Below are 8,572 nucleotides of genomic sequence, written 5' to 3'. Positions count from 1 at the left end.
ATCGGGGCTGGGAGAGGGATGAGGGGACTTCTCTGGGCCGAGTCCTGTTCACCCAGGTCCTTTCCCGCCGGCCAGCTGGGTCTGGACACAATGCACACACAAACGCACACATACTCCCCCACACCAACGTCCACCCCACGCTCGTAGGTGCAGAGAGAGCAGGCAAACACGCCCACTTGTTAGAGTCTGTGCTTTATCTAACTTGCTTCTTTGGACATTTAGGGAGGGCCTGGGGGACTCCCCGGGGAATGCCAGAACCTTACCTGATCAGGTAGGTGGTGGGGAGAAGCTGTGGGAGCCCGAGGGGGCTTCCTGCGCTCCAGCCATTTCCCTAAGAGCCTTTGCTTGCCAGACTCCCAGTTCTACCCTTCAAGGGTCCTAGAGCTGCCTGCCCATCCCAGGTCTGCTCGCCAGACCTCTTGATCACAGAGGTCTTGAGGGAGGGAGGTGTTCCTAGACCTCCGGGGGATTCTGCCTTGAGCTCTGCATCCGTGCTGGCCACAACACCTGTTTGCCACCTGTTTGCTTCTCCACCAGCCGTGCCATCTCCTTTCTGCATCCCAGGCCTCCCTCCAGCCCCCAGGCGTCCAGACCCCAGCCCAAGCGGCCCAGAGACATTAAGCGATGTCTGGATCAACAGAGCCCCTTGGCATCACCCAGCCCCTTGGAGCTGGGATGTCCCCTCTCCCCCAGAAAGCCACTACAATTAAGAATCTGCCTCCCCGCCTTTCAGCTCTAGTTTTCCGGTCCTAGTATTGCCGAGTCCTCATTTCTCCCCAGCATGGGGGTGGCTCAGCCCAGCCTCTCCAGCCACAGAGCCACACACAAAATCCAGCCAACCCCAGAACCGCAAGTCCTACTCAGTGAGAAGGGTTGATGTTAGGCAGCCTGGGACAGGGATGAGAGGGAAGAACACGAGGGGGGTGGTCCTCTTTGTCCTCCAGGCACTCACCCCGCTTCCTGAGTCTCCCTTCGGCTGCAGTGAGAAGATGGGGAGCACCCAGCGGCTGCCAGCCTCTCCCAGGGCCCGTTAAAAAGGCAAACTCCCACCCCCCCATGCTCTGGTCCTGCCTTGTTGGCCTCCACGGCTGACTTGGGACCAGTCTCCTCTTACCTGCTCAGTGAAGCAGGTCGGCGTGGGGGCCCGGGTCTGGGGGGCCAGGAGCTCCGTCCGCCTGTCAGTCCGTCAGCGTGGCCGTCCTGGGTCTGTGCTGACATCAGGTGAGGGGAGGCAGCTGCTGGGTGAGCCAATAATTATGATATCAGCTTCCCCTTGCCCTGAGGGGCTGCTGCCAAAACGGGGAGAAGAGCAAGGTGACTAAGAAGCTCGTTTGCTCCTTGGCTCTTGTTTGACAGGTCCCGGCTCCTGCGCCCGCCCCAGCCGCACCCCGGCTCCCCCCCCAACCCCTCCCTTTGCCCAGGCCAGCCCCAGCCCCCAGTCTCTGCCAGCGGGCACAGCCTGTGGCCTGTGGAGGAGAGGGTTGTCCCGTGGCCCCCACCTGCACCCCAGAAAGGGGATGTCAGTCCCCACGGGTGGGGCACAGGCTTGTTGGGACACGCACACGTGTGTCAGGAGAGCTGGGCCACCACACGTATGTTCACGGAACCTGCAAAGGGATCCTGGGGAGCGGCACTGCGTGGCAGCATGGGGTTCTCTGCGGCCTGATGGGACCAGGCAGTGGCCGTGATCTCTCAAAGGCTGGGTTCAAACACAGACGTGCAGAGAACTATCCGTCTACGGAGTCCAACCCTCTGTCTCTCCAGTCCCTCGGATACCTTCAGGGTCTCTCCGTGTGTGTGTGTGTGTGTGTGTGCACGCGCGCGTGGGCACCCTGATGTGGATATGCACACGGCTCCCTCCATGGGTCTGTGGACATGTGAGTCTCTCCAGGTGTCTGTACACCTGTCTCCTAGAGTGGCATACATCTGCGTCAGTGTCTTCCCCTGTGTCTGTGTGGGGGTCTAGATCTTATGTCCGCATCCTCTTTTTACTTATTTATTTAATTTTTACTAATGTATTTTTATTTTATTTTTTTAAGATTTTATTTATTCGCTTGAGAGAGTGAGTCAGAGAGCATGAGCAGGAGTCGGGGGTTGGGAGGGTGAGGGGAGAGGCAGAGGGAGAAGCAGACTCCTCGCTGAGTGGGGAGACCTGATGTGGGACTCGATCCTGGGATTCTGGGATCATGACCTGAGCAGATGCTTAACTGACTGAGCCACCCAAGCGCCCCTGTCTGTGTCCTCTGGTAGGCCCTCTGTGTCTGTGCTCTGGGTCAGCAGTCTTGGTCTGTGTGTGTATCTGTTGGTCTGTGCAGGTGGAGGTGGGGGGAGGTAGCCCTTGGTTCTGTATCACGATCCCAGAGCCACTCTTTATGTTCTGGGGGATGGAAAAAGAAATGCATATGGTTGTGGCCCTGATTCTGGCCCCTCAGAGTCGACATGGATAGGGGGGTGCCTCGTGAGCCCTTGGAATTGGTCCCCACTGCTCCCCTCTGAACCCTGACCTTCCTCTCCTCCCCCCTCCCCCCCGCCGCCCCAGGTCCTATCCCCATCTCCTTCTCACTGCTTCCTTTCCCATCTTCTTTGCCCCACCCCCGTCTCTTGTCCCTGGGCATTCTTTCTCTCCTCTCTCTTCCCCACTTGTCCTGGTTTCTAAGCCCACTTGTATCTGTTTCTGGAGCTGAAGTGTCCAGAGACCTAGCGGTGATCTGCCGCTCAGTAATGCCTGGGGTTTGGCTTTTGGCCTGAGGGTTTGGAGATGGCCATTCCTCCCCACTTTCTCCATCTCATTCTGAGGAGGGAGGTCAGGCTAACCTTGGCTGGGGGATGGTGGCTGTCATCTTCCACCAGACTTAAACATTTGGAGACTCCTTGGTCTAGGCAGGGAACAATCATTTCAGAAAAGAGAGTGCTGAGGTAGATAATAATGAACCCATCTGTGAGTGATGGTTAGTGGTGTTATCCTCCATACTTACCACTGGGGTCTCAGATTCCGCATCTGTTAACAAGGGAATAATATTATTTACTCATAGAATTGTGGCAAAGATTAGGGGCACTTGGGTGGCTCAGAGGGTTAAGCCTCTGCCTTCGGCTCAGGTCATGATCCCGGGGTCCTGGGATCGAGTCCCGCATCGGGCTCTCTGCTCAGAAGGGAGCCTGCTTCCCTCTCTGTCTCTCTGCCTGCCTCTCTGCCTACTTGTGATCTCTGTCTGTCAAATAAATAAAATCTTAAAAAAATAAAAGAATTGTGGCAAAGATTAAATAAGATCATGTTTAAAGTTCCTAGCACAATGTCTGGTATACAGTAGATTCTCAATAAATATGTGCCCTCTCTTTCTTCCCCAGGCCCAGTGGTGGTGGGTGGGAAATGAGGATGTGCTGGTTTGCTCACCTGGATGTAGGAATTGTGTTCTGGGGCTAGAACAGGGGCCCTGACTCAATGCATCTTTCTCTGGGGCTCATGTTAGCAATCAAAGCTCTGTTCCCTTAACCTCATAAAAAATGGGTGTTTCATAATGAAAGAACAGCTGTCTGGACCTTCTAGTGTGTTTGTTACTGCTCCTCTCTAGTGTATATGAGGGTAATTATTATTTTAGACTTATGGGTATTTCCATATGGGCACAGAGAACCATGAAAGCTATGAATTGGAAGCTGCTCTCATTGCTATCAATCAGCATTATTCTGAAGGTGCTAACCAACGCAATAAGATAAGAAAAAGAAATAAGGGGCATAAATATGAGAAGGGAAGAGGCAAAGTCTTCAAAAATTACAGATGATGTGATTACTTAGGAATTTAAGAGAATCACCTAAAAAGCTATTAGGACTAATGAGAGAATTTAGTAAAGTACCAGAACATACAGAAAACCCCAAAACCATGTCTATGCAACTAAAATAGCCAAGTGGAAAATAAAAGGAGACAAAAGATCCTATTCACAATAGTAACAACATTAGACAGTACCCATGAATAAACGTAATAAGAAGTACATAGAATCTCCATGAAGAAAACAATAGAACTTCACTGACGGACATCAAATAAAGCCTGAGTAAATATAAAGACAATCACGTTCTTGAACGGAAAGGTCAATATAATATTGTAATGATGTCAGTTCTGCTTTAAATAATCTACAAACTGAATGTAATTCAGACCAAATCTAATCTTTCACCCCCTGAACTTGACAGGTTGATTCTAAATTTTGGTGAAGATTTAATACATGAGGATAATCTAGAACTTTTGGAAAAGAAGACTAATAGGGAGAACTTGCCTTCCAGATTTCAAAATGTTCTTTTTTTTTTTTTTTAAGATTTTATTTATTTATTTGACAGAGATCACAAGTAGGTAGAGAGGCAGGCAGAGAGAGAGGAGGAAGCAGGCTCCCTGCTGAGCAGAGAGCCCAATGCGGGGCTCGATCCCAGGACCCTGAGATCATGACCTGAGCCGAAGGCAGCGGCTTAACCCACTGAGCCACCCAGGCACCCCAGATTTCAAAATGTTCTATAAGGGCTTCTGCAGTTAAAACAGTGTGATTTTGGTGCAAATTAGCAAATGAATTAGTGGAAGATAATAGAGTCTGGGATGAATGGGAATTTTTGAGAATTGAACATATAATAACAAGAGTTGTAAGCAGCAGGAAAGTGTAAAAAACTCAATGAATGGACTTCGGATAATGGGTTTCCCATTTTTTAAAAGATCTTATTTATTTATTTATTTATTTGAGAGCGAGAGCGAGAGAGAGAGAGAGAGAGAGAGAAAGCACAAACAGGAGGAGGGGCAGAGGGAGAATCAGGCTCCTTGCCAAGCAGGGAGCCCAATGCAGGTTCCATCACAGGAACATGGGATCATGACCTGAGCCGAAGGCAGACACCCAGTGGACTGAGTCACCATGGTGCCCTTGGGTTTTCCATTTGAAAGAAATAAAGTTAAATCCTACTTCACACTATTCATTTAAAAACTTTAGGTAGATGAAAGACTAATGTAAAATGAAACCGTACACATAAATTTTAAAAATATAGAAAACATTTTAATAATTACAGAGCAGAGAAGGCAGTTTTTAAGAAAGGCATCAAATCCAGAAACCACGAATGAGTATGTTGATAGACTTGACCAGGTAAAAGTTACAAATTTCATTAGAAAAAAATATACCATAAACAAAGCTAAATTATATATGTTTAAAAAAGAAAAACAAAAACAGCCTGGAAGAAAGTGTTGCGACATATATAACAGACAAATACTTAATCAATAATATATAAAGAGCTCCTCTAAATAAATCAAATGATCATAGGACAATGGGCCAAGGACATGAGTAATCAATTCAGAGGTAAAATACAAATGGCCAATAAACAAATGAAAAAGATTTTTAACTTCCTTAAAAATCAAGAAAATGTAAATTGATTCGGGGGCCAAGGGTCCCAGAGGGGCTCTGATGGGATGCCAGGAGAGACTGGTTTTCAACTTCCTACAGACTCTGCTTCTGATGAAGAGGTGAATTCTTTTTTCCCCCTTGGGAGACAGGATCCACCCCTGCCCCAGCATTGGGTGCAGGCTCTGGGTCCCTGTTTCTTTCTGAGAAGTACTATTTCCTCACTGCAGGCCGTCTGGGAGTTGAAGTAGGAGCCTTGGGAATTCCAGTGTTTTCGGACTACAGGGGGGTTTGTGAGGTCTTTCTTCTCTTCTCCACCTTGAGACAGGACCATCCTCTCCTTCTCCCATCACATTGGCTCCTCAGAGTTCAGTCCTAGACCTAGAAAGTCTGTCCTGGTGTCTAACCTCAGCTCTAGGGGCTGCAGTGTTGGCTCTGCTCTCCTTGGAAAGGACTTCCGTCTGGATGTTTGATCTCACACATTCCAGCAGCCTCATTTCAGGGCCTGTAGGTATAGCCTAGCTCTGCCCTGGATGGACTGTGGCTGGGTGTTGAAACAGACCGGGGCCAGGGGAAGCTGTGTCTCTCCAGAGACTGGAGGTCAGAACCCATTCGCTGCCGGCTGCTGAGCTCTGCCCAGGGCTGGGCTGCTTTGAGCCTGTATCAGCCCTAACCGGGGATGGAATTCCCTGATGCTGCTGTCCGCCATCCCCATCCCATGTGAGACTCTGGTGACCCCAGGGAGAAGAAAGGGGAGGGGTGTTTCCACCGTGGGGAGTCCCAGTGTGATGAAGCAGGGGCTCCCTCCGTGTACCCCATATCAGGACTAGCCATCTTCTGTCTGCTTTTGTTTGTGTGAATTGGACTCGTCTCCCCAAAATGGGTTCCCAAGACTGAGCCTGCCACTTCCCAGGCTTTCCAAGTCTCACTCCATTGGCGCGGAAGACATGTAAGACCATCTGCAGAGGAACTGGGCCCTAGTGGAGCTGCCCGGAGGCCCTGAGGCCTGAGGACCCCATGTCAAAGAAGGGTTGGAGAGGCCTGAGGTTAATCCGGGTGGGCTTCCTGGGGGAGAGCAGGAAGCTCCTTTGCTGTAGATGGCAGAGGAGCACTGGCCAGAGTTGTGGAGGGTGTGTGGCTGGGGCACCCAGGTGAGAGGTCTGAGCCTGTTCTGGTTGGCTGACCCTCTGGGGAATTCAGGGAGTTTCCAAGCTGAGAGCTTGGTTGGGGGAGGGTGGTCCAGGATGGAGGGAGGGAGGGACTCAGCTAGAGTCCTGCTGGGGGAGAAGGACAGGCTTCTCCTGGCTAGTCTTAATCCCTCCTGCTTTAAGAAGCAAGGTCGTGGAGGTGGGGAAAGAGTGATGCCAGAGTGTGTGTGTGTGTGTGTGTGTGTGTGTGTGCAGAAATATGTCCGTGGCTGTGTTTGTGTTTTTGTGAATGACTGGGCTTCCGAAGGGCTGTAACTTTTCACATGAGTGTATATGTGTGTGTATAACTGTGTATGCAGGTACTCATGTCTGTGTGTGTATCTGTGAGTTGTTCTGTGCCTAAGAATCTGTGGCTCTGTGTATATATGTGTGTAGGTCGCCTGCCCTTAAGAGCAACTCTTTGGAATCCCTGTCCTGGTCTTTCCGATCAGGCTGCTCTGTGCTCTTGCCCCCACACTCTTCTTTGTCCCCTCCTTACCCCCTCCCCTCCCTGAAGTTGTCGGCTCACCCTTTTGACTGCCTGCGCCTAGTAGAACCTCACGGCTCTGCTGACCACGAATAATGGGGCCCAGACCGGGTTGCGTCTCTCCGGGCTGGCACCTACCAGAACCTCAGCCATCCCAGTCCTACCCCACCCCTCACCCTGTACCCCTCATCATATCACCCTCCAGCCTGCAGGAAACAGCCTTCCATCGGGGACTTTGGGGGGATAGAGAAGTCATGGCCTGAGCCTCCCAAGGGACCTCTTCTGGGTTTGAGGACCCTAACCCCCAGAGCTGCCCTTGACCTAAGGCCCAAGTCAACATGAACCCAGAAGGTGGTATCGTGGCTCTCCTTCCACCTTCTCCATCCTCCTAACTAAGGCTCCCTTTCCACCTCGCTAGTTTCTCTTTGAAAACTTGGCTTGAGAGGTCCTCCATGCTCTCTTTGGCTGCCAGTTGCCTCTGGGCTTGGGGCTGCCTGGCAGGAGGAAGGAGGCAAAGGGGACACTCCCAGAACTCTAGGAGACAGAGGCAGGGGAAAAAGTAAGAGACGGCTGAGAAATCTGGGCCTCTGGACTGAGCCTGAAGACAACATTGGTTCTGCCCAGCAGCCTGGAAAGGGGCTTTGAGGGCAGTATGTCACCTCCAGGGACAAGAAGTCCCCCTATGTTTCTGATACACTCATGCCTTCATGCATGTATTTTACACAACCGTCCCTGGGCCTGGCCCTGCGCGAGGAACTGGGAAAACAGTGGCATCAGGCAGGCGGACGGTCCTTGGGCTGCTTCCAGCCTCACTTCTCTAGCAACAGGGAGTTCGCTCTCACATTTCTTGCATCCCAGCACTGCGCAAATTCAGCCTCTAGGAGACACCCGGAGCTTCCCCGCCCCCACCCCCTACTCCCTTTCTGGAAGTCACGGGAGAAAGGGTGCAGGTGCCCAGGCAGAGAGGGTGCAGCCCATCGTCCCCATGGGGCCCCATCCACCTGCCACAGCCCTGAGTGTATGCAGGAGGTGCCGAGGGGCTAGGGCTGGCTACAAAAACCAGATCTGGGCTGACAGGCCCTTCCCTTCAAAGGCTGGCCCAGTCCGTGCCACTTTATTGCCTCGCTAATGACGGTGATTAGCCAACAGGTGCTACCTGCCTCCTGTGTCCATCTTCCTGCCTGCCGAGGATGGTTTCCAAACACCTGGCGGTGGGGGGGGGGGGGGGGGGGGGGGCTGCCCTGCACTCTGCCAGGGCACCCGCCACCCCTGATCCCCTCAACCGTCACCCCAGTTTTTGCCCATCTTGTCCCCAAAGAACGCAGGGCCAGTTCAGTCCTCATCTGCTGGGGATTGCTGTGTGGCCTCAGTCCCGATCTGGCCCTCTCTGAGCAGGACTGAGGGGAAGTGAAGGTAGAAAGGGAAGCGGAGGACAGTGGGTGGGAGCTGAGAAGCACGCTTTCCTCTTCCCCAGTGAGGACTTTACTGTGGGCACCCAACTAGAATCCAAAAGAAGATAGTAGCAGAGGGCCTTCCTTGGA

Source organism: Mustela nigripes, chromosome 16 (genome assembly GCF_022355385.1).
Source record: "Mustela nigripes isolate SB6536 chromosome 16, MUSNIG.SB6536, whole genome shotgun sequence".
In the NCBI taxonomy this organism is placed as follows: Eukaryota; Metazoa; Chordata; class Mammalia; order Carnivora; family Mustelidae; genus Mustela; species Mustela nigripes.
Note: the sequence above shows the minus strand (reverse complement) of the source record.